This window comes from Phyllostomus discolor, chromosome 3 (assembly GCF_004126475.2).
Source record: "Phyllostomus discolor isolate MPI-MPIP mPhyDis1 chromosome 3, mPhyDis1.pri.v3, whole genome shotgun sequence".
NCBI lineage: Eukaryota > Metazoa > Chordata > Mammalia > Chiroptera > Phyllostomidae > Phyllostomus > Phyllostomus discolor.
Window position 1 is genome coordinate 84,938,043 of NC_040905.2, and position 24,533 is coordinate 84,962,575.

The 24,533-nt window shown below is 39.4% G+C and overlaps 1 pseudogene; it reads left to right on the top strand.

Moving 5' to 3' along the window:
* The first annotated feature begins 286 nt into the window (after positions 1 to 286).
* On the top strand, positions 287 to 23,947 carry LOC114497314 (annotated as a pseudogene).
* Positions 23,948 to 24,533: the final 586 nt, after the last annotated feature.

Consider the following 24,533-nt stretch of genomic DNA (forward strand, 5'->3'; position numbering starts at 1 on the left):
CATACCTCCACCCAGAACCAAATTGGAATTTGAACTGAAGAGAGGACTAGATGCTTGAAACAAACTGAGAACTACCTGAAAAAGAGACTTTTGACTGAGGACAGGGAAGAAAAAAGAACACCATGATTGGTAGGAATGGTGAAGTTGTTAAAAGAGATGACCCTTTCACAAGGCCAGTGGGCCCAGGTGGTAGAGCAACTGCCAGAACTTCCCCTTGAAGGGAGAGAGGCTGGGACCACAGACTGGACTCTGAAACACAGGGAGCCAGTGCCAGGATCAGCAGACCATGTACCATCCAGTGGTGAAACACCACAAGGTTTGTCTCTGTTGGGAAGACTTGGGGCCTGCTGGAGACAAAGCCCCAGTTTTTTCTTTCTTAATTCTTAAAGGGTCCAAAAAACAGATTTTGTGTTCACAACCCCTTACCATGGGCAACAGTAGAGGGAGGGTGGAGCAGACTGGAGTTGCTTGAGGAGAGTCTAGAGCAGAAGGCACTGGGGAGAGATGTTGGGGAATGGTTGTGGGGAACGGTTGTGGATATACCTGGAGTCAGCAGCACCTATCTTTCTTGAGAAGAGCAAGCTCTTCCCAGTGGAAAACCAATTGTCTAACCCCTCGGGATACTGCTCCCCAGAACCTCTGGAATCCTGCCCACCATATTCTGCAAAGGAGAATCTAACAGGAGCCCCATCCCCCAGATTCCACCAGAAACCCCCTCAGAAAAAGTCAGGTTTGAGACTAGTCTAAAACGGATAGCAGATCAGCAGGCAGAGGGGAATCCTGCAATGACTTAAGACGTTTACAGACATTCCCTTGGGCCCAGTGCAGATAAAAACCCAGCATAGCAGAGCAGCTGGGCCCATGCTATGCATAGCCAAACCTGGAGGAATTGGCCACAAACCCCGGATCACTTGTAGCTTTGAATAGGCTGCCAAGGGATAGACATGGACAGCATCTGACATGGGCTTACACCAGCCTCAGACAACATCAGAGACTTACCCAAAGGGAGAACCCAGCAGGCAAGCACTAAAGTCTGCTGAGACAAATTCCACTCTGTTTTCTTTCATTATTTCCTTTTTTTCTTTTTCATAACATTTTTATTATATTTTTCTATTTTTTCTTCTATTTTTATTGCTCTATTTTTTCTTTTATATCTCTTGTTTTACTCTCACCTTGGATTACCACATTGTTCCCTTCATCTTTCCTTTTCTTATTGCAGTTTTTCTTTTTCTTTCTTTGTAGCTTCTTCCTGTTTTCCATTTTCAATTCGTTATTTGTATTAGTTCTCTTCCCTTTTCCCCTCCCATAATCATTTTTTTATCCTTTGGTCTTCCCTTATGCTTTTTCTTTTACTTCTCCCTTTTCTTAATACTCCATTTCTCTTCACTTGTATTATTTTCTGATCTTTTATCATTACATTGCTGTTGTTGTTGGGAGGAGGTTTTGCTTATTTTGGTTTCATTTTGTGTTTTTCTGCTTTGTTCTGCCAGCACCTGGACAACAGTGTCCAAGATGTGGTGGGGATTGAGACCCCACCACAGTTAGCCAACCAGAAGGGAGACTCCTCCAACAAAGAAGCCACCAGCATCAAGGGTCCAAATAGGAGACCCCATGTAGAGTACACAGAGGGTATACCTAGAGCATCTAGATCAGAAAAGCAAGGAGTCCACACCACTGGGTCCCACAGGTTACCTACCACATAAGTGCACCCTTAAATCAGGGAGTCAAAGCAGATCTATCTAATACATAGAAACAAAGAAAAGAGACAGCTAAAATGGTGAGAGAAAGAAACAAGCTTCAAACAAAAGAAAGGGGGGAATTCCCAGAAAAAAGAGTTAAGTGAAATTGAGGCAAACAAATTATCAGACATAGGAATGCTCAAAAAACTTAATGAGAACCACACCAGCATGAAAAAGGAAGCTATGATTAAGAAACAGTTGGAAATGAACAATGCATTATCAGAAATGAAGAATACACTGGAAAGAATTAAAGCAGGCTTGATGAAGCAGAGGATCAAATCAGCAATTTGGAAAACACAGTGGAAAAAAACAACACCCAGTCAGAGCAACAAAATTTAAAAAAGACTTAGAAGAGAGCTTTGGAGCAACATGGAACATAACAACATTCACATCAGAGGGATACCAAAAGGACAGGAAAGGAAACAAGGGATAGAAAGTCTGTTTGAAGAAATAATAGCAGAAAATTTCCCTAATTTGGTGAAGGAGATAGTCATGGAGGTTCAGGAAGCACAGAGAGTCCTAATTGAGCTGAACACAAAGAGGCTGACACCAAGACACATCACAATTAAAATGACAAAGTTTAAAGACAAAGACAGAATGTTAAAGGCAGCAAGAGAAAAACAATTAGTCACCTGTAGGGAGCTCTGATAAGGCTGTCAGCTGAATTCTCAACAGTAACACTACAAAACAGAGGGGACTTGCATGAAATATTCCAAGTAATGAAAATCAAGGATCTACAACCAAAACTACTCTATCCAACAAGGATCCCATTTAAAATGGAAAGTGAAATAAAGAGCTTCCCAGACAAAAAATTTAAAAATGCTAAAGGAGTACATTTTCACCAAACCAGCATTGCAAGAGAAGTTAAAGGGGCTGCTTTAAGAAAAAGAAGAAATAGAGAGAGAAGAATACAGATACAAAAGGGAAAAAATGGTAATGAATAAGTACTTATCAATAATAACCTTAAATGCAAATGTATTAAATGCTCCAATCAAAAGACAAGGTAACTGAATGGATAAGACAAAATGATCCACATACATTCTGTCTACAAGAGATCCACCCCAGAACAAAAGAAGTACATAGGCTGAATGTGAAGGGATAGAAAAAATATTCCATGCAAATGGAAGCAAAAGGAAAGCCCAAGTAGCATTTCTTCTATCAGACAAAATAGACTTCAAAATAAAGACCATAACAAAAAACAGAAAAGGTCATTACATAATACTAAGGAATCAGTCCAACAAGAGGATATAATCCCTATAAACATATATGTGCTAAATATAGGAGCACCTAAATATATAAACAAATCTTGGGGGACTTTAAAAAAGAGGTTGACAGCAATACAGTCATTATAGGTGATTTTAACACCCCACTGCCAACACTGGGCAGATCTTTCAGACCAAAAATCAACAAAGATATGTCAGAATTAAATGACACAGTAGATCAAATGGATTTAATGGATATTTACAAAACATTTCATCCCAAAGAACCAAAATATACATTCTTCTCAAAAGCACACAAAACATTCTCAAAGATAAAGCACACAGTAGGACACAAAATAAGCTTTAACAAATTCAAATAAATTTAAGTCCATCATTCATTTTCTTGGATCACAATTGCTTGTAACTAGAAGTCAACCTCAAGAAAAGAACTCAAAACATTCATATACACAGAGATTAGATAATATGGTATTATATAAGGCATCAGTAAATAATCAGATCAAGGAAGAATTCAAAAAATACCTGGAAACAAATCAAATGAACACAAAGCAACCCCAAACCTATAGGACACAGGGAAAGCAGTCCTGAGAGGGAATACAGGCCTACCAAAAGCAGACAGAAAAATTTCAAATAGACAATCTAACCTTAGACCTAAAAGAACTAGAAAAACAACAAACCAAGCCCAGAGTGAGATCAAGAAGGAAATAATCAAGGTTGAAGCAGAACTAAATTACACAGAGACTAAAAAATGAATTCAAAAGATCAATGAGTCTAATAGCTGGTTCTTTGAAAAGATAAGCAAAATCAACAAACCTTTAACCAGACTCATAAGAAAAAAAGAGGTGGGCCCAAATAAATACAATTAGAAATGAAAGTGAAGAAGTAACAAGAGATACCATGGAATACAAAGGATTGTAACAAATTATAATACTACAAACAACTATATGCCAAGAAATTGGACAATCTGGGTGAAATAGATAAATTTCAAGAAACATACAATCTTCCAAAACTGAATCAGAAAACTTGAATAGACCTATAACAAGAAGTGAAATCAAAACTGTAATCCAAAAACTCCCAGCACACAAAAGCCCTGGACCAAATGGCTTCACAGGCAAACCTTACCAATCATTCAAAGTAGAACTAACACCTATGCTTCTCAAACTATTCCAAAAAATTCTAGAGGGAAGACTTCCAAACTCTTTTTTGAGGCCAGTATTATCTTAATTCCAAAAACAGGTAAAGACACAACAGAGAGAAAATTATAGGCCTGTGTCTCTGGTGAACATAGATGCTAGAATCCTCAACAAAATACTAGCAAACCAGACACAGCAATACATTAAAAAAAGACCAAATACCATGATCAAGTGGAATTTATTCCAGGGATTTAAGGATGGTACAATATCCACAAATCAATAAATGTGATACAACACATAAACAAAATGAAAGAAAATGACAAGATCATATCAATAGATGCATAGAAAGCATTTGATAAAACCCACCACTGATTTATGATAAAAACTCTCAGCAAAGTGGGAATAGAGAGAGCATACCTGAACATAATAAGGACCATATATGACAAACCCACAGCCAACATCATATTCAATGGGGAAAAACTAAAAGTGTTTCCCTCAATAAGATCAGGACCAAGACAAGTGTGTCCACTTTCACAATTCTTATTCAGCATAGTACTGAAAGTCCTATCTACAGCAATCAGACAAGAAGAAGAAACAAAAGGCATCCAAACTGGAAAAGAAGAAATAAAACTCATTGTTTTTAGACAATAGGATATTGTACATAGAAACCCTATAAGCTGTACCAAAAAACTACTCGACTTAATAAATGAATTTGGCAAAGTAGCAGGATGCAAAGTCAATATTCAAAAATCGATGGCATTTTTACACACCAATAATGAACTATCAGAAAGAGAAACAAGGAAAACAATTCCATTTACTATTGCAACAAAAGAGTAAAGTACATAGACATAAATTTAATCAAGAAGGTAAAAGACTAGTACTTTGAAAACTACAGAACACTGAAGAAAGAGGCTGAGAAAGATACAAATAAGCGGAAGCATATACTGTGGTCATGGGTTGGAAGAATTAACATCATTAAAATGTCCATATTACACAAAGCAATCTATAGATTCAATGTTATTCCTATTAAGATACCAATGGCATATTTTACATGCCTAGAACAGATATTCCAAGAATCTATATGGAAGAAAACTCACCCAGAATAGTCTCAGCAATCTTGAGAAAGAAGGACAAAGTAGGAGGGCTCACAATACCTGATATCAAACTATACTATGAGGCCACTGTAATCAAAACAGCCTAGTACTGACTTCCAGCCAAGATGGAGGCATAGGTAAACACACTGTGGCTCCTCGCACAACCAAAAGAAGTACAACAATTTAAAAAGCAAAAACAACCAAAACTACCAGAAAATTGAACTGTATGGAAGTCCAACAACCAAGGAGCTACAGAAAACAGTCATCCAAACCAGTAGGAGGGGTGGAGTCAGGCAGCCAGAGTGGAGAGGACTCGAGGCCAGGCAGCTGTTGGTGGACCCAGTGAGGCCACAGATTGTGGAGCAGGGCAATCCAGACTGCAGCTGACCAGCAAGACAGTGGCTGGCAGACTGGGCAGTCCTACATCTGCATGCAGATAAACAGGCAAAACAAAGGGGGACAGGATGGATCGCACAACCCAGGGCCCCAGCGCGGGGAAATAAAGCCTCAAACCACTGATTGAAAACACCTGTGTGGGTTGAGACAGTGGAAGACAGCCTCACAGGAGAGTTTGTTGGAGAGACCCACAGGGTCCCAGGACAAACACAAACCCACTCACATGGGAATCAGCAACAGAGGAGCCCAGTTTGCTTGGGGGAAGCAGGGGAAGGGACTGAAATCCAGCAGAGTGAAGCAAGCGCCATTGTTCCCTCTCTGACCCCTCCCCCACATACAGTGCCATAACCCAGTGATGTGGATTACCCCACCCTGGTGAATTCCTAAGACTCCACCCCTCATATGTAACAGGCACATCAAGTAAAAAATAAAAAATAAAAAAATGGCCCTAATAAAAGAACAGATCAAAGCTCCAGAAAAAAATACAACTAAGCCATGAAGAGGTAGCCAACCTATCAGATGCATAGTTCAAAACACTGGTAATCAGGATGCTTACAGAATTGGTTTAATTTGGTCACAAACTAGATGAAAAAATGAAGGCTATGCTAAGTGAAATAAAGGAAAATATACAGGGAACCAATAGTGATGGGAAGGAAACTGGGACTCAGATCAATGGTGTGGACCAGAAGGAAGAAAGAAACATCCAATCAGAAAAGAATGAAGAAATAAGAATTCAAAAAAATGAGGAGAGGCTTAAGAACCTCCAGGACATCTTTAAACATTCCAACATCCGAATTATAGGGGTACCAGAAGGAGAAGAGGAAGAGCAACAATTAGAAAAGTTGTTTGAACAAATAATAAAGGAGAACTTCCCCATTCTGGCAAAGGAAATTGACTTCTAGGAAGTCCAGGAAACTCACAGAGTCCCAAAGAAGTTGGAACCAAGGAGGAACACACCAAGGCACACCATAATTACATTACCCAAGATTAAAATGAAGGAGAGAATCCTAGAAGCAGCAAGTGATAAGGAGGGAGTTACCTACAAAGGAGTTCCCATAAGACTGTCAGCTAATTTCTCAAAAGAGACCTTACATCCAAGATTACTCTATCCAGCAAAGCTTTCATTTAGAATGGAAGGGCAGATAAACTGCTACTCAGATAAGATCAAGTTAAAGGAGTTCATCATCAAGCCCTTATTATGTAAAATGTTAAAGGGATTTATCTAAGAAAAAGAAGATAAAAAATATGAACAGTAAAGTGACAGAAAACTCACAATTATTAACAACCACACCTAAAACAAAAACAAAAAAAAAAATAAACAAACAATTAGAACAGGAACAGTGAGGTGGCCACTGGCCTACAGTGTCCTCGAATGCTGCAGCTGCTCATGATACGAGAAAACATACACACAGGCTACGAGTCCTGTGGAGGAACAGGAATGGCATGGCCACTCTCTCTAGTGGAGAGCACCTGAGTCGCTGCCTGAGTAGGATTTTATTAAGAATACAGATACAGTTTGTGGATTATAGTCTAGCAGGGAAGATCAAATGAATAGGTAGCTTTCAAAGGGGCTGGCACAACTCACACTGGGATTCTGGGCTGAGATTTTGGGGTTTTATCACTTAAAAAGACTACAAGACCTAAAAGGCTAGTTTTGTTTCCTGCCCAGGCCCTCATGTTCTAATTCAAGAGCATCCTCCAGCAATCAGATCTCACAGGATCTTGCATATTCTATGTCCCAGGTCTGATTACCCTGGGGGGTCCACCGACTCTGGTCTGATCTACACCACCCCTGTTATTTCTGTAGGCCTGAGTCAAGCAGAGGAGACAAAGACAGCTGTAAGACTTGGATTTCTCAAGGACTCAGGCTTTGGCAAAACTGAGGGGGCAAGGGTCGATGTCGATCACCCCTTCATTTCCACAGCCCCCTGAGTTTCTTCCCTGAGGGCATTCTCATGTGATGGAGTCTGTCTTAAGTTCATTCTCTTTTTTAGAAAATTGTTACCCATCATTGACTGCCAATCATGCAAAGGGAGCCAGGCATTAGAACAGGCAGCATTCATGCCAGGGAAATAAGTTTTGCCTCCTTAGTGTCTCCTGGTTTGGAGGTCTCTCACTCAGCCTTAGCCACAGAGGGGTTACAGCTTCCTGATACCAGGCAGGGTGGACCCCAACAGAACAGAACCACAGAAATGGAGATCACATGGAGGGTTATCAACAGGGGAATGGGAGGAGGAGAGAGAGGGAAAAGGTACAGAGAATAAGTAGCATAGATGGTAGGTAGAAAATAGACAGGGGGAGGGTAAGGATAGTATGGGAAATGTAGAAGCCAAAGAACTTATATGTAGGACACATGGACATGAACTAAAGTAGGGGAATGTGGGTGGGAGAGGGTGTGCAGGGTGGAGGGGGCGAAGGGGGTAAATAGGACAACTGTAATAGCATAATCAATAAAATACATTTTAAAAAAGATAAAAAAGATGCCAGCCTGGTACTGGCATAAGAGCAGACACATAGATCAATGGAACCGAATAGATAGCCCACAAATAAACCTGTGCCTTTATGGTCAATTAATATTTGACAAAGGAGGCATGAACATACAATGAATTAAAGACTGTCTCTTCAATAAAAAAGTGGTGTTGGGAGATATCTCCTGGTACATGCAAAGAAATGAAAGTAGACCACCATCTTGTGCCATGAACCAGAATAAACTCAAAGTGGATAAAAGACTTAAATACAAATTGGGATACTATAAAAGTCTTAGAGGAACACCTAGGCAGTAAAGTTTAAGATATCTTGCATAGCAATTTTTTGCCAATATATTTTCTAGTGTGAGGGAAATAAAGGAAAAAATTAACAAATGGGACTATACCAAATTGAAAACTACTGCATAGCTAAAGAAATCATCATGAAAATGACAGTATGAGAGAACACACTTGCCAATGATATATCAGATAAGGGTTTAATCTCCAAAATATATAAAGAACTTATACAACTGAACACCAAATAATCTAATTAGAAATGGGCAAATGACCTGAATAGACATTTCTCCAAGGAGGACATACACATGGGCCACAGACAGATAACAAAATGCTCAACACCAGTAGCCATCAGAGAGATGGAAATTAAAACCACCATGAGATATCACCTCACACCTCCCAAAATGGCTATCATTAATAAATCAACAAAAAACAAGTGATGGCAAGGTTGTGGAGAAAAGGGAACCCTAGTGCACTGTTGCAGGGAATGCAGACTGATGTAGCCACTGTAGAAAACAGTATGGAATTTCCTCAAAAAAACTAAAATAGAACTACCTTTTGACCCAGCAATTCCACTGCTGGGAATATACTCAAAGAATCCCAAAACACCAATTCAAAAGAACTTATGCACCCCAAGGTTCATAGTGGTGCTATTTACAATAGCCAAGTGCTAGAAACAGTATAAGTGCCCATGGTATATGAGTGGATTAAAAAACTCAGTACATCTACACAATGGAATACTATGTAGCAGAAAGAAAGAAGGAACTCCTTCCTTTTGGGACAGCATGGGTGAAACTAGAGAATATTATGCTAAGTGAAATAAGCCAGTCAGTGAAAGCACATACCATATGACCTCACTTATGAGAGGAATCTAATGAAGAAAATAAACTAAGGAGCAAAATAGAACCAGAGGCATAGAATCATGCAACAGGCTGACAGCTATAATGGTCAGGGAGGAGGAGGAAGAGACTGATTGAAAGAAGGTGAAGGGATTAGTCAAAGAACATATATGTAAAGGACCCCTAGCCACGGACAATGTGAGGAGACTGATTATGGAAGTGGGGTGCAGGCTGGGTGGAGGAGAGTGAAGGGGGAAAAGTGAGACACTATAATAGCATAAGCAATAAAATATAAATAAACAAACAAATAAATAAATCCTACCCACACTAGGGAGGACAGTCTTCCTCACTGAGTCTACTCATTCGTATGCTAATCTCCTCCAAAAATACCTTCCCAGACACACCCAGAAAATGTAAGCTGTTGTGGTGTGCAAGGGGCTGTGTTGATGCTGGGACAAGCATAAATACAATGCAATTCCCTCTCATAAAACAAGGCAATTCTGCAAAACTCAGACAAGTGGTCATCATTGTGACCTTCTCCATACCCCCAATTCTGCACTCTGGGCTGGGCACTAAGAAGAAGAAATAGGGAGAGTTTGGTCTTGTGGAAAGAGCTAATTTGAGTGAAAGCCCAAGGAGAAATTACTTCCTTCTCTTGGTGTTCACCAGCCATCCAGAGAAAGACATTCCCTGGGAATTGCCTTTTCTGGTCTGTTGTAACTGGTTTCCAAGTGCCATTGGTCTCTCTCACCAGAAAGTGGATAGGAAACTAATTCATTTCTAGTTCCTTTACACTTGAGATAAAATTAAAATTTAGAAGTTCAAATTTAAAAGATCAATACACATTTCCCAGTTAGCATATCTTCTCATTTCAAAAAGGTACTTTGTAAGCATTGAGTGGCTTAGTTGAGTGGACCCTATCATTTTTTGCAGGGCTACTTTGGATTCAAATATGGTTTCTCTCTATCACTCAACAACCTTTCTTCTCTCAGTGAGAGAAATCCAAATGTAGTTGGCTTAAGCAAACAAAGGAAACTTATCAGCTCACATTAAACCCAAAACATTCCGAGGTAAACTGAATCAGGGACAGCTAGACCAGAGCTCAGTAAATACCTTTAGAGCTCTATTTTTGCACATACAGGCATGATGTCCCCTGTCAATCCAGGTACCAATCCCACTGGCTGTGTAACCCCTGTGGGAAGATGCCATGTGCACCTCTCTACTTGAGCCATCTCCCTCTTCTTGGACCACATGCCCTGTCCTGAAACAATCCTTGTGTCCAAGGGTTAAGGTCATCTGCCCACCCTGAGAGTGGCATTAGAAGTGTATTAGATAACAGCAGAAATCTGGATTTGGATCTCAGTTCCAGCACTTACTAGCTGTGACATTAGATCAATTGTTTAGCCAAAATGTGCCTCAGTTTCTTCATCTGGAGAATGAAGGCAATAAATTATACCTATCTCATCATGTTGTTGCATGAGTAATTGAGTTAATATGTGTAAAGCATTTAGAGCAGGGCCTGACACCTAGCAACCACTCAGCCAGCATCAGCAGTGCTACTAACTGGGAGGAAGATGAGGAAAAAGAGGGGGAGAAGGAGGAAAAATCACCTACTGAAGCACCTGCCAGAATCACACAGAGTAGAGGGAAGGTAGTCTTAAAAGGAATCAATTCAAGGCCAAAAAAAAAAAAAAAATACCCCAACTACCAGGCACGTATTTCTATCCTCTTCATCAAAGTGTTATTCTCTGCTTTGCTCCCAATAAACCCCCACATGGTTTGAGTGCTAGAAGGATAACACCTAGACTTTAGTAAGTAAATCTCTCTGACTGTCCTGTCTTTATGGTAGAAATATAAATGTGTTGCTTCTATGCTTTTAAAAATGAAGCACTTTGAAAAGGTAAAGATATGGTTTCAGACTCCCACAAGTACTTTTCAATCTGTAATTCTTGTCAATATGTGTATGACTAAAGCAATGAAGCTTTGCATGACTGTGTTGTAGGGTGAAAAAAAACCCATGTCACACGTCTTCATTAAAAATAATATTACTCCCTAAAAACTTCTTTTTTATAGAAAATGGACTGCACCTTCAATGCGCAGGCAGGGAGGGGGGAAAGAGGTGGAAGGGGCAAGGGAGCAAGAAGGCGGGGAGGGAACCAAAATAACCCCAGTCCTGTGCAAAGCGTTGGAAATGTGGCACTAACAAAGACTTCCTGTTCCACAGAGAATGAAGTGCTGGCAGAGGCAGCATGCAGGGCTGTGGGTGTACTCAGCTGTGCAGAGCTGATTATAGAAGATGAAAGGGCTTGGCAATTTATTTCATCTCACACTGAAGCACTGCTGACAACTGAAAGTGAGGACAGAAGGATTCATTTGTTCAACTTCTGTTTTAAAAAGCAGACTTCAAATGATACCACAGAGAAAAAGGAGGAAATGCTCTGGTGTAATAAAATGTCTTTTTTTTTTTTTTTTTAAATACACTGGCTGCAGTATTTGTATTCTGTAGATGGGTTTGGAAGGCAAAGGGGTTGGCTTTTTTGTGGTCGTTATCAATTCCAGGGAATGAAATGTATGTACTCAGGATCAATTACTAATCAGATAGGCCAAGTTCACCTAACCTGACCAAAGCCCACATGTCTATTCATCCCTGAGTCCCATATCAGGCAGAATTAAAAAAAAAAATCTCACCCCACAGTGTTTAAATATTTTTTAGAATATTGAAAATACAAAAAGATTTTATGCATGGCTTTTATGTTATAAGTCAATAAATATATTCTACGAGATGGAAAATGTATTTTAAATTTTAAAATCCTGGCCATTTGAAGTTTTAATTCACAAATCCATATTTTCTTCAATTTAACTATATCATCGTGTTTGCTTTAAATTTTGCCAAAAAGTGTTCTACATCCTTTTAAATAAAATGTGATATTACTCTCCATCAATATATTTAGTGTTTGAGAATGAGAAATATTTTTCATGAGTTCAAAGACTCATATAAATTATTATGAAATCTAATCTACCTAGCAAAGTAGTCTTATCACAAAAGATTTATAAAGATGGGTAATATCTCATACTGGTCACACATTAGTTATTTATGATTAATACACAAATACAGATCCAAATGTTAATGATGAATATGAAGAAATATATTCTGCTTATAATCATTAATATTAAAGTAAAGTATCAGGAACATGAACACATCATTCTTAAGCAATTTCTTTCTTAAGCAATTCAGTTAAGTGACCAATTCTTTTCTTTGCAATTTATATCAAAGAGATCTGGGGAAAAAATTCCATACATAGATTTCTGGTCAAGATGATGGCATAGGCAGACACGGCTAACCTCTTTGCACAACCACATCAAAATTACAACTAAAATATACAACACTATTACTCAGAACTGTTAAGAAATCAAGTTGAATGGAAATCTGACAATTACAGAATTAAAGAAACCACTTCCATCCAGATTGGTAGGAGGGGCACAGATGTGGAATGGCTGGTCCCACATTCACATGTGGTGGGTAAAAATTCAGGAGGGATATCTCTGGAGCAACAAGTCCCAGCCCCACACCAGGCCACCCCAACCCATGGTTCCTGTGCAAGGAAGATAAGTCCCCACAACTTCTAGCTGCAAAAACCAGCTGGGATTGAGTTGGTGGAAGAAACTTCTGCAACCCCAAGCAGTTCCTCTTAAAGAACCCACACACAGACTCACCTACTCAGGCTCACTCCCTCTGACTCCAGCACCAGGGTAGCAGCTTGCAAGGCACCTGTAGTGTACAGAAAGAAATGAAGTGTCTGGCATCAAGGCAAGCAGAGGCCATTGTCCCTTTGTAACGGAGTGAAGCCAAGGTGGGGGGTCCCAAATAGAGATTTGTAATGGGGTCCAGAACTCAGGGTGTCCAGGAAATATTAGTAAAAACATATATAGGATGTCCTCACCCTGACCAGTCTGAGCTGGGGGATGGGACACATGGAGCAGGGCCATGGAGAGTTGTTTTGCATAGCAACAGTTTTGCAGATAACCTCTAGAACAGTCACTTAACATATCTATAGCCTTTAACTGGTTTCATAGATATGTTAACTATCTGTGGCCATGCAGCCACACCTGCCTGGACTTACTATGGCAGCCCAGTAAAGCTGGAAGAATATGGGAATGTTGGCAGGTATAACTGATGGTGGAAAGAGTTGGAAATGGTGCTGCGGAGGAAGACTGGTGCTGGGATTTAAACCCAGGCGCAGCAGCCATGCGAATCTAGGGTCTTTTGGGGACCACACAGCTTAAGCAGAGAAGAACCATGGACTTCTACTTCTTTTCCTGAGATACGATACCCTGGAGTGGGCAGAAGCGGAAGGAAGGACTGTGCATTTGTGGGTATTCTAAAGGATTTGAGGATCTCAATGAAGACATTAAGTCATTACTCTTAAATTTGTATAACTCTTTAAATAAATAATCCCTTTCCTTTTCACCAGTCTCTGGTACTGAGAGATGTCTTTCTCTGGTGGCAGGGAAGGCAAACCTAGTACAGGGTAGGGGACCCCCGGAGCACAAGGGTGGGTCCATTCAGTAATAGTATATTGTTCACTCTATGCAATTCTGTTTTGTAACACCTTTTCTAAACCCTCCAGCAAAACTGGTGCCATATCTAGAGATATGGCACCATTAACCACTGGAGACTCCATTAACCTGGTTAACACTGTTTGACCTACCTTGGAGGTCACCAGAGACTCTGACCCACACAACTTGAAGGCCTACCCAAGCTGCTTTCCATATGAATAGCTAATCTTTGCTCAAGCTTCACAGCTTCCTAAATTGTATCAAACAAGCAATGGTGGGCTTCAGTGAGCCCCAGACCCAGTAGCAGCAGCAGCCAGTCTGGATTCACAGCTTGGCTTCCCCTGGGAATCTCCAAATCCAGCATTAATAGCAGCCATCAAAACATAGGAGGGGGACTAACGTTGGTCTGCACCACCTGGGGAACCCTGGGGCCAGTGTACCCAGTGGGCAGCTACAGACCATGTCAGAGCACCACCACCCTGCCCTTACACAACTGATCCTCCACAGAGGGTGGAAGGTGGTGGTCAGTGGTCACAGCCAGCAGTTGTAGCTGACTGGCCTGGATAAGTCCCTCCCATTGAGCTGCCAACAGCAATCAAGGCTCAACTATGAGAGAAGGGTATACTCAGTGCACACAGACAGTACCTTGAGTACCCAACTTGGGTGATAGGGGAGTCTGTGCTACTGGACCTTACAGGATACCTACTGCATTAGGCCACACTACCACAGCACAGAGTCAAAGCAGCTCTGCCTAATACATAGAAACAAACACAGGGAGGCTGCCAAAACAAGGAGACAAACAAACATGGCCCAAATGAAAGAACAGATCAAAACTCTAGAAAAACAACTAAACAAAATGGAGATAAGCAATCTACCAGATACAGAGTTCAAAACACTATTTATAACAATCCTCAAGGAACTTAGTGAAGACCTCGGCAGCATAAAAAATGATCCAGTCAGAAACAAAGGGTACACTAATTGAAATAAAGAACAATTTATAGGAAAACAACAGTAGAGTGGATGAAGCTGAGAGTCAAATGAATGATTTGGAACATAAGGAAGCAAAAAACAACCAATCAGAACAAAAAGAAGAAAAGGGAATCCCCCAAATGAGGATATTATAAGCAGCCTCTGGGACAATTTCAAGATGTCCAATATTCACATAATAGGAGGGCCAGAAGAAGGGAAAAAGTAAGAAACTGGAAATCTATTTGAAAAATAGTGAAAAGAAATTTTCCTAAGTTGGTGAAGGAAATAGACACGCAAATCCAGGAAACACAGCAAGTCCCAAACAAGATGGATGCAAAGAGGCCCACTCCAAGACACAACATGATTGAAATTCCAAAGGTTAAAGATAAAGAGGGAATCTTAAAAGCAGCAAGAGAAAAGAAGTTAGTTATCTACAGGGGAGATCCCACAAGACTGTGGGCTGATTTCTCAAAAGAAACTTTGCAGGCTAGAAGGGATTGGCAAGAAATATTCAAAGTCATGAGAAACAGGGACCTACAGCCAAGAATGCTCTACCCACCAAAGCTATCATTTAGAATGGAAGGGCAGATAAAGAGTTTCCCAGACAAGAATAAACTAAAGGAGTTCATCATCACCAACCCATTATTATATTAAATGTTAAAGAGACTTATTTAAGAAGAAGAAAAAGATCAAAACTATGAACAATAAAATGGCAAAAATACATATCTATCAACAACTGAATCTACAAAATAAAGCAAACAAGAAGAACAGAAACAGAATCATGGATACAAAGAACATTTTGATGGTTGCCAGATGGGAGGGGGATGTGGGGAAATGGGTGAAGAGGTGAGGGATTAAGAAGTACAAACAGGTAGTTACAGAATAGCCACCAGGATGTAAAGTACAGTATAGGACATGGAGTACCCAAAGGACTTTTACACATGACTCGAGGACATGAACAATGGTGAGGGGATTGCCTGAGGGAGTGGGGCGTGCTGGGATGAGGGGGGCAAATGGGGTAAAGTCAGGACAACTATAATAACATAATCAGTGAAATATAATTCTTTTTAAAAAATTTAATTATTTTCACTGTTTTCAATTTAGGTTTTTGTTGTAGGGGGTGCAAGAAACCAGCAGAGCAATAAAAATGGAAAAGATTATGGCTAAAATAAACTCATTAATTACCTTTGCCTCTCAAAACCATTACATTCAAGAGTTAATTTTTCAACAAATATTTTTGGAGCACCTGCTATGCCAGGCACTATTTTAGGGACTAGTAATAATGGCATTTATAACACCTCTGAAAAGGTGCAACACACAGCCCTGCTTCCAGTCCAATAAAGAGAGATAGGAAATGTCCAAACAAACTTAGAGACAATTACATAAGCATCATAGATTCAATAAATATAATAACACAGATAACAATATAAAGACTGGGGGCAGGGAAAGGGAATTGCATATGGGAATTTCAGGGACTGTCTGGCCCAGCCAAAAAGGATATACTACCATCTGCAACAGTGTGGATGAACCTGGACGATATTTCGAGAAGTGAAATAAGCCAGGCACAGAAAGACAAATGCTGTGTGATCTCGCTTACATGTGGAATCTAAAAAGTCAAACTTGTAACAGGAGAGTGTAGAATGGTGGCAAGGCTGAGAGGTGGGGGAAATGAGATGTCAGCAAAGGTACAAAATTTTAGTTATACAGGATGAGTAAGTCCTGGGGACCTAATGTACAGCATGGAAACTGTGGTTAAAATACTCTATTGTACAGTTGAAATTTGCTAAAAGAGGATGTCTTAAGTGTTCTTATCACACACAGAGAAAAAGTGGGAACTGGGTAAGGTAATGGATATATTAATTAGTTTAATTGTGGTATTCATTTTACAGTGTATACATATAACAAAACATGTTATACACCTTAAATGTTAATATTATTTATAATTTTTACTCCAATAAAGCTGGAGAAAAAGAAAAAGAAGTAACATTTAAGCTGGATTGAGTGATAATAAAGATTCAAACTTGTAGATCCAAAGATATGAGGAAGAATGTTCTTAAAACCCAAATAGCAGAATGACTTCAGCACTCTCCAGGACCAGAGAGAAAGCCTGATCAACAAACGGGAGCAGTGAGCAAAGGGGAGAGGCAGAACAAGGTCAGGGTGTATACATAAAGGGACCACTCTTCAAAGGGCCTGATGGGCCCAGGAGTATGAAATTTTCCTGGAGACAAAGATCTTTCCATTCAGGAAAGTGATGTTAGAGTTTTCAGTAGCAGGAGACGAGCTTACTCAAATTGAGGTTCCTGGTCCCGTGCTAGATGATTCAGAGCATCAGGTAACAGAATTTCAAAATAAAAAGAGCAAGTGTAAAGATAAATTGTAATTAAATGATGACTATCACATTGATGTTCTAACTGTAAAGTCACAGTGCTCAAAACCCTATAGGGGAAAAACTCAGGATGGGAAGCTATAGATTTGTTTATCTGGCTGGGTAATTATTTTTCAAAGACACTTGAACACTACATTGCACATTTTTGCTCTGCCAAAATTAATGGTATTTAAATGAAATAGAAGACTGAACATACTCAGAAAAGGGTTTGTTATAAGGGGTGGTCCAGGCACTTGTAGGCTCTATAAATCCAATGCCCTTTACTTAGGTTACACCTAGCTTAATATTGAGTGCAATATCAAGTACTGAATATATTCAATATTATTCCAACATTGAGGGTAATCTTATTACATACAGCCTAATACTGAGTTTTGTATACCATGCAATCACTCTTTGATATAAGCTAATATTTATTACTGAAAAGACCAAAGGTATCCAGAAGTAGGTAAAGCACATAAAATCTTACATTTATTCTTATAGTAAGTAGTTAATAAATGGAGAATGAATAGATGAACACCTATACTTCAATCATTTGTCATTCAATAAAAATGTTATTTAATTGAAATTATTTGAGTTGCAAGTTAGTTTGAATAATATCTCTTGGTTTTTATGACAAAATTTTAAGTCTATATGATATCAGGGCTGTGTGATATTTTATTATACTTTATTGATCCAGAAGAACTTATAAAAATGAGGCTTTAACATTAGCAACTCCATTCTAATAAATATTGGGCATTATTATAGTTATACTTAGTTTGGGTCATAGGCTTTACTTCCATAAAAACAACTTGGGGAAAGTAATGATTGATTTAGTTAGAGTATTTTGATAAAGCTTGTCAAAAAAATACACTTTTCTTAAATTTGCCTTAACAAAAGAGTTAAGTCAGAGGGAAATGCTTTAAAAATATATCTAAAGATGGTATTTGTGAATAACCAGGAACACCATAAACAAATCATTGACTCAAGCACATGAGACTATCAACAAACTAGGATGGCAGGTGGGCCATGTGCCTGATTGTCTTTCACACCTGCCTTTTTCTTTTTTCCTAAGGTATAAATTTACACACAGTGAGATGCATATTATCTTAACAATATAGTCCAATGGGCTTTGCCATAGGTGTGCACCCTGCTGCCAGTACCAGACCACAGAAACTTCTCTCAAGGCCATTTCCAATAAATCTCCTCACCTTCCCATTTAAGGCAATCATTTTTTTCTCTTACCATAGCTTACTTTTACCAGGCGTAATAATTCATTAAATAAAATTATATTATTTGGCAATAAAAAGGAATGAACTATTGATAGACACACAATGTGAATAACCCTCCAAATAAGTATGCTGAATGAAAGAAAAAAACGAACAAAAAAGAAGTACATATTGCACTCTACCATTTATAAAAAATTCTAGAAAATGCAAACTAGCCTTTTGTGACAGAACTCAGATCAATGGTTGATGGGGAACCAGGGAGAGGATCAGGAAGAGAAATTACAAATAGGCATAAAATTTTGCAGGTATATTTATATGTCAAAACATCAAATTGTACACTTTAAATATGTGTAGTTATTTTTTTGAATTACATCTCAATAAAACTTAAAATCATGGCTCAAATGGTAAAGTAGTTTGCTGGAGAAGAAAAGTTTACTTTGTAAGTCACACTGACCTTTTAGATTCAATAAGTGATTAAGCTTCCATATTTTTTTAATTGGAAATATTTTTTCTCTAAATCTTTTTCTTTAAAGCAAATTTTTCTTCCTCCTCCTATGATTTCGATTCTATGAATATTCCGTGTCTTTATATTGTTCCACAATATAAAGGTCAATACAGCTTTGTATTTTTGTCACTCTGAACTATGATTTGGCTTATTTCTATTGATTATCTGCAAGTTCACTGGTCTTTTCTAATGTCCAATCTGTTGTTATGACCTCCGGTGACTTTTTTCATTCTGCTTCTCAAATTTCCATTTGACCCTAATTTAGTTTGCATTTCTCTACTGTGAACTCCTCTCTGGTCATACATTACATCCATCTTTACCATAAATATTTGAAAATATTTATGTTATCTTAAATTCTTTTTAGGCAAACTCTCTAGTTAAATTTCATTTTAGTTCCAATTATAAAATAACTGTGAATACATGTTGTTTTAGTCTGAGTAGATAACTACTTCATTTAATGTTTTATGTAGTTTTGATGTACTACTCAAAGCACGAACACTCTATTCTTTAAACCCAACCCTTTCCCCTCCCATTTATCCAATAATTTGGACACATGAGATGTGCACTGGACCTAAAATTAAAAGTTCTGTGAGAACCACCATCATTAGAAAAAGAAACTCACTGACCTACTAAATATGTCAATGGGTTTCAATCATGTATTCAATTATTTGTGAATGACCCACTAAAATAAGATAGCAAAAAGTGTTACTCTACCTTCAGAATCTGTTTTTTACAGATTGCGTGTACCTATTCTCTTCTGTTATAAAGGAACAAATAAAATAATGTCTTAGTCCAGATTTGTTTTGAAGCGATGCTGTACTTTAAACTTTTGTTGAGGTATAAGTCACATAAATTACTATGCATATATCTGAAGTATGCAGCTCCATGATTTTTACAGTTGTATACCTCCATATAACAACTACCCAAATTAATATGGAGAACAATTTCATCACCCCCGAGACTTCCCTCTTTCCTCTTTTCTAATTCATTTGCTTAACATGGAATAGATTTGCCTGTTCTTGGAACTTATGTGAAATGAAGTGATATGTAAGTGTTCTTTTGCATCTAGATTCATTCACATAAATAATAGCTTTGAGATTTATCCATGCTGTTTTATCAGTCAAAAGTGTATTCTTTTTTATTGTTAAGTAGTATTCCATTGTATAAATATACTATGATATCTTTATCCATTTTTGTACTAATGAATCTTTGGATTGTTTTCACATTTTGGCTATTCAGACTTTGGCTATTATAAATGAAGTCTGCCATGAACATTCTAGTATACATGTTTTTATGGACACACGTTTCCATTTCTCTTGGCTGAATACCTAGAAATGGAATTGCTATGGCATAGGATAGATTTATATTTCACTTTATCACCAGCTGACTTATACTTAGTGTTTTGTGATATATCTTTTTGCATGCTTTTAAATTTAACTTGTTATTTTAGATATTACAGAATACAGATGTATCTTGATTTTTATCCAGTCTTATAATTCATTTCTTTCTAATGGAGTATTTAGTGCATTTACATTTAATGTAATTATAGTTTTGTTCAGATCAGTTTAATTTTACTATCTTTTTTTATTGTTTATTTATCTTTTTCAACTTGTTTTCTATTTGTCCCATCTATTAGTTATTCCATTGTTCATTTATTCCTATTTTCTTTTGGGTTTATAGAGTAATTTTTATCATTCAATTTTATCTAATTTATTGGCATTTCAGCAACCCATGTGTGTGTGTGTGTCTGTCTGCTTGTGTGTATTTTAGTGGTTACAGTAAAAACTGAAATATGCACACTTAACTCACCCCAGTCTCAATTAAAATACTATAATACTACTTAAGAAACAACCCAAGAATTATATAATGGTATAATTCCATTTACTCCCCACTCAATTTTTGTATCCTCGCCATATACGAGTATTTCAATTCAACATATTCCATTATTGTTTTTACTTTCAACAATCAGTAGTCTTTTTAAAAACTTCAACAATTTCATGGTCCTGGGAAGATTAAATTTGGATTTCAAGGGCATCAACACAGCCAAGACCTCAGAGGTCAAGATTCTAGAAAAAAGGGTTCAAAGAATTGAGCCCAACAGTCTGAGCCTCTTTTCCTCTTGAGGCATTTGCCAATTTGTAAGTAGTGTGGATCAAGAAGTATAAAAGTAGGGCAGAAAGTAGCTGCTAGAGTTTGAAAATCTATGCAGAAGTTTTGGCAGTTTCATCATTCTGGGAGATTTTTAAAAATGGGACTAAGGGACCATTAAAAATATGGGATTCTGATTTTAAAAAAAACTGAAGTATCCATTGGACACAGAATAGAAGGGCTACAGTCTAAGAGTGAGGTTAAGCTAAAAAGGGACCAGGCTTACAAAGACTGAAACCCAGCTGTGAATCAGCTCAGTCTGTCTGGATTAAAGTAATCCATGCCTATTCTAATTGCATGCCAGAAGCTAAAGAAATCCTGTCTAGAGAAAGATAACATTTTCTAGGACCCCTCTAAATTGTATACATAATTTCTATAAGTCAGGCCATAAAAAAAATTACCAGCTACACAAAGTAAAAGACAAAGGGGGGAAAAGCAAATAAACTGAGGACGTGAGATGTGCATATTAGTTTTCAGAAAGACTTTAAAATAGCTGTGATTAATTAAGATAATAGATGACAAGATGAAGTTAACCAGAAAACTGGAATTTATATCAAATGAATAAAAAGACAATTCTAAAACTAAAGAAAAATAATAATACATGAATTAAAAATGCAATAGGGGCCACCTCACAGCTGTCAGAATAGGTAAAATTTAAAAACTACTCACAACAGGTGGTGGTGATGGTAGCTCCCGCTGCATGCTGCAAGCTGAAGGCGGCTCCGAGGGGCTTGATGGTAGCAGTGGCAGAGGCTCTGCACTTGTGGCTCTTGGCCTGGTGGCCAAGGCCTTGGCGTACCATCTGGCTCCAGTGCTGCAACCACAGAGCTGGCCTGAGCATGCTCCAAGCGGAGGCACCATAAGCGTGGAGGCACCAGGAGCGCAGAGGCACCACGAACACAGAGGCACAGAGGCTCAGCTTAGAGATTCTCACCTTCCTAGACAAGAAAAAGGCTGACCTGCCTCCTTCTGTAATAAAGAAACAAACAAATAAAATGTCTTAATCCAGGTTTGTTTTGAAGTGATGCTGTACTTTAAACTTTTGTTGAGGTATAAATCACATAAATTACTATGCATATATCTGAAGTATGCAGCTCCATGATTTTTACAGTTGTATGCTTCCGTATAACAACCACCCAAATTAATATGGAGAACATTTTCATCACCCGAGATTGTCGGCGCTGCCGACAAGCAGGGTTCCGAGTTCTCGTTCACTGACTTCACCCTCCCCAGGCAGATGCTGACTACCCGCTGCGGTCTGGAGGTGGCAGCACTGGTAGCACTTTCCACGTGGGCACAGTGATCAGCTTCAGGTGCAGGTGGGCTGACCCAGGGAATCCTGAGGAACCTCTACTGATGATAGCAGGGCCAAGACCAGCTGATTGTTAGTGAGTTGAACTGTGAAGATGATGAACATATACCTATTATGTGAAGAATTTCCCTGTATGAGCCTGAAGTTACTGTGGAATACACAAGCCAGCTTGCATGGTGTACTGCATTACCAGCAGGAAGTGGTTATGTTACCAATGTGGGTATACTTCGGTCAGCCACGTTCTAAATCACCTAGTAAGAGCAAAATACATTAGGATGGGCTCCTGGAGGAGACAGTTCCAAAGGATTCCAATAGTGGCTGCCACAACAGTTTTCCTCCTTGGCTTCATTCCTTTCTAGGCCAATTGGGTCATGGTGCCGCTGTGCAGGCAGCCCTGCTGCAGTCTGAGCAGGCTCAAGGGCATCAACTGGGACAGCTAGGAGCGGCAGCCCTGATCTAGGACCAGTGCATCCTGTCTGGTTGGCCAAGATCCCTTCCAAGTAGGAGTAGTGGTGGGCTTGTCAGGTCACCACCCAGCTGGAGGAGATCAACAAGCTGGAGGGGACCCAGAGAAAAATCCTTCCGCCTCCTTGGAGGACACGGAGAAGTGGGATGGAATGTGGACAATCAGCCACAGCACTTCCTTCTGCATTTCCAGGGCTCTTACCAGTACCAGAACACTGTTTGACCCTCTGGTCAAGCTGCAGGGTGACTACAATTAGAAACTAAAAAAACATCCCAGATTCAAAAGAACATCATGGTCAGGTGGGGCCCGGACCTTAACAAGCATGATCTACCCAAGACTGATTCTGATTGTGAAAGATCAGTCATAATTTGGTTCAGACATGCGGCTCATGCAGGGAGGTGATCTGTGCTGGTGATACAAAGGATACCTGACACCCAAGTAGAAATAGCCACATCATGAAGGTCCCTGATAATTTGGTCAATGAGATCGCCATTGAGCTGCAAAGCAGTGTGAGGGTACCTGTGCCAGTGATTCATGACTTCCTGGTGGATTTTATGTGGAAGTCAACCACATTCCACAGGATGCAACGTGCATGGAAAATGTTTGCTGTGAACAAGGCCTTTGTTTGAGGCCACATCTACCACAAACTGCTTGGCCATGAAGTGCATGTGATCACCAAGTGCCAGCTGCCTAAGCATTTTACGTACAAGGGCTCCCGGACCTCAACCACTCTCAAGTCTAAGCTATGAAAACTGTGCTGCAGAGACACTAAACCTGATTCAGAGAGTACCAGGCATGGAAAAAGCAGTGACCTTGGCCACTGTTGTCTACCACCTGGCTCAGCAAGGCAATGGGCCTGGGCTCTTGTGTGCTTGGAGTAACAGAGTCACAGGTGAGCTGACCAATAAGATCCACTTGACCTGGCTGAAAATCGCATGGCCATGACTCTCCACAACCCGACCCTGCACAACCCTACCAGGAACATGGATAGCATGCCAGACAGAGTTCCAGATGCTGCAGCAGCTGAAGGATGAGACCGGGGCTCTGCAATTTCTGCACAAGAGCAGTACCCCATCCTGAAGCACACCTCTGAGGGAGCTGCTCAGGAAAGCAGACTCCACTGTTGCACATGTGTGGATGCGATGCAGTAGATCCCTGGGCTCACCAAGATGCAGTTCTGTTCCATTTTAATCAGTGAAAGCACCCATACCTGTGTTCTGAGAGGGCTTTCATTTATAGAAAACATGGTGTCTGGGGTTTCCAGTTTTTTAAAGGTTGTTTCAAAGGAGTATTGAGAAATATTCTTTACTTGTCTCTCAAAGCTTAATTAATTGGTGGACCTGGGATAAGAGAGAAGTCTCCTGAACCAAAGTTCAAACAATTCAACACAACCAAAGATAAGGATCAGCACCTGTGATGCAATTGCCAGGAGGATTTATGTTTCTAGTTTTAGCTTCCAGCTGGGTTTCCCTGCACTTCAGAGTGGTGAGGAAGCACCAGTCAGGCAAGGTGGCTTCAGGTCCTTCACTGGACTCTGAAGATTCAAGTTCTTCCCAGCACAGTGAACTCAGCCCCTCAACCTCCCAGCCTCTGACAATGGTCCTTATCCCAAAGCCTCCAGATTCCAGGGTGTACACACAGGCCACCTTCTGGAAAGGATTCATTTGTTACCACTGCATTCCCATTTTGTTTTTTCTTTTTTTGGTAGGACACACAGAGGCATGCCGTGCCTCAGCTTTGTGCTGTTTGCTTTGTTCTCCACCTTTGTAGCAGCAGTTACTCTGAGTTTTCCAAACTGAGGTGCA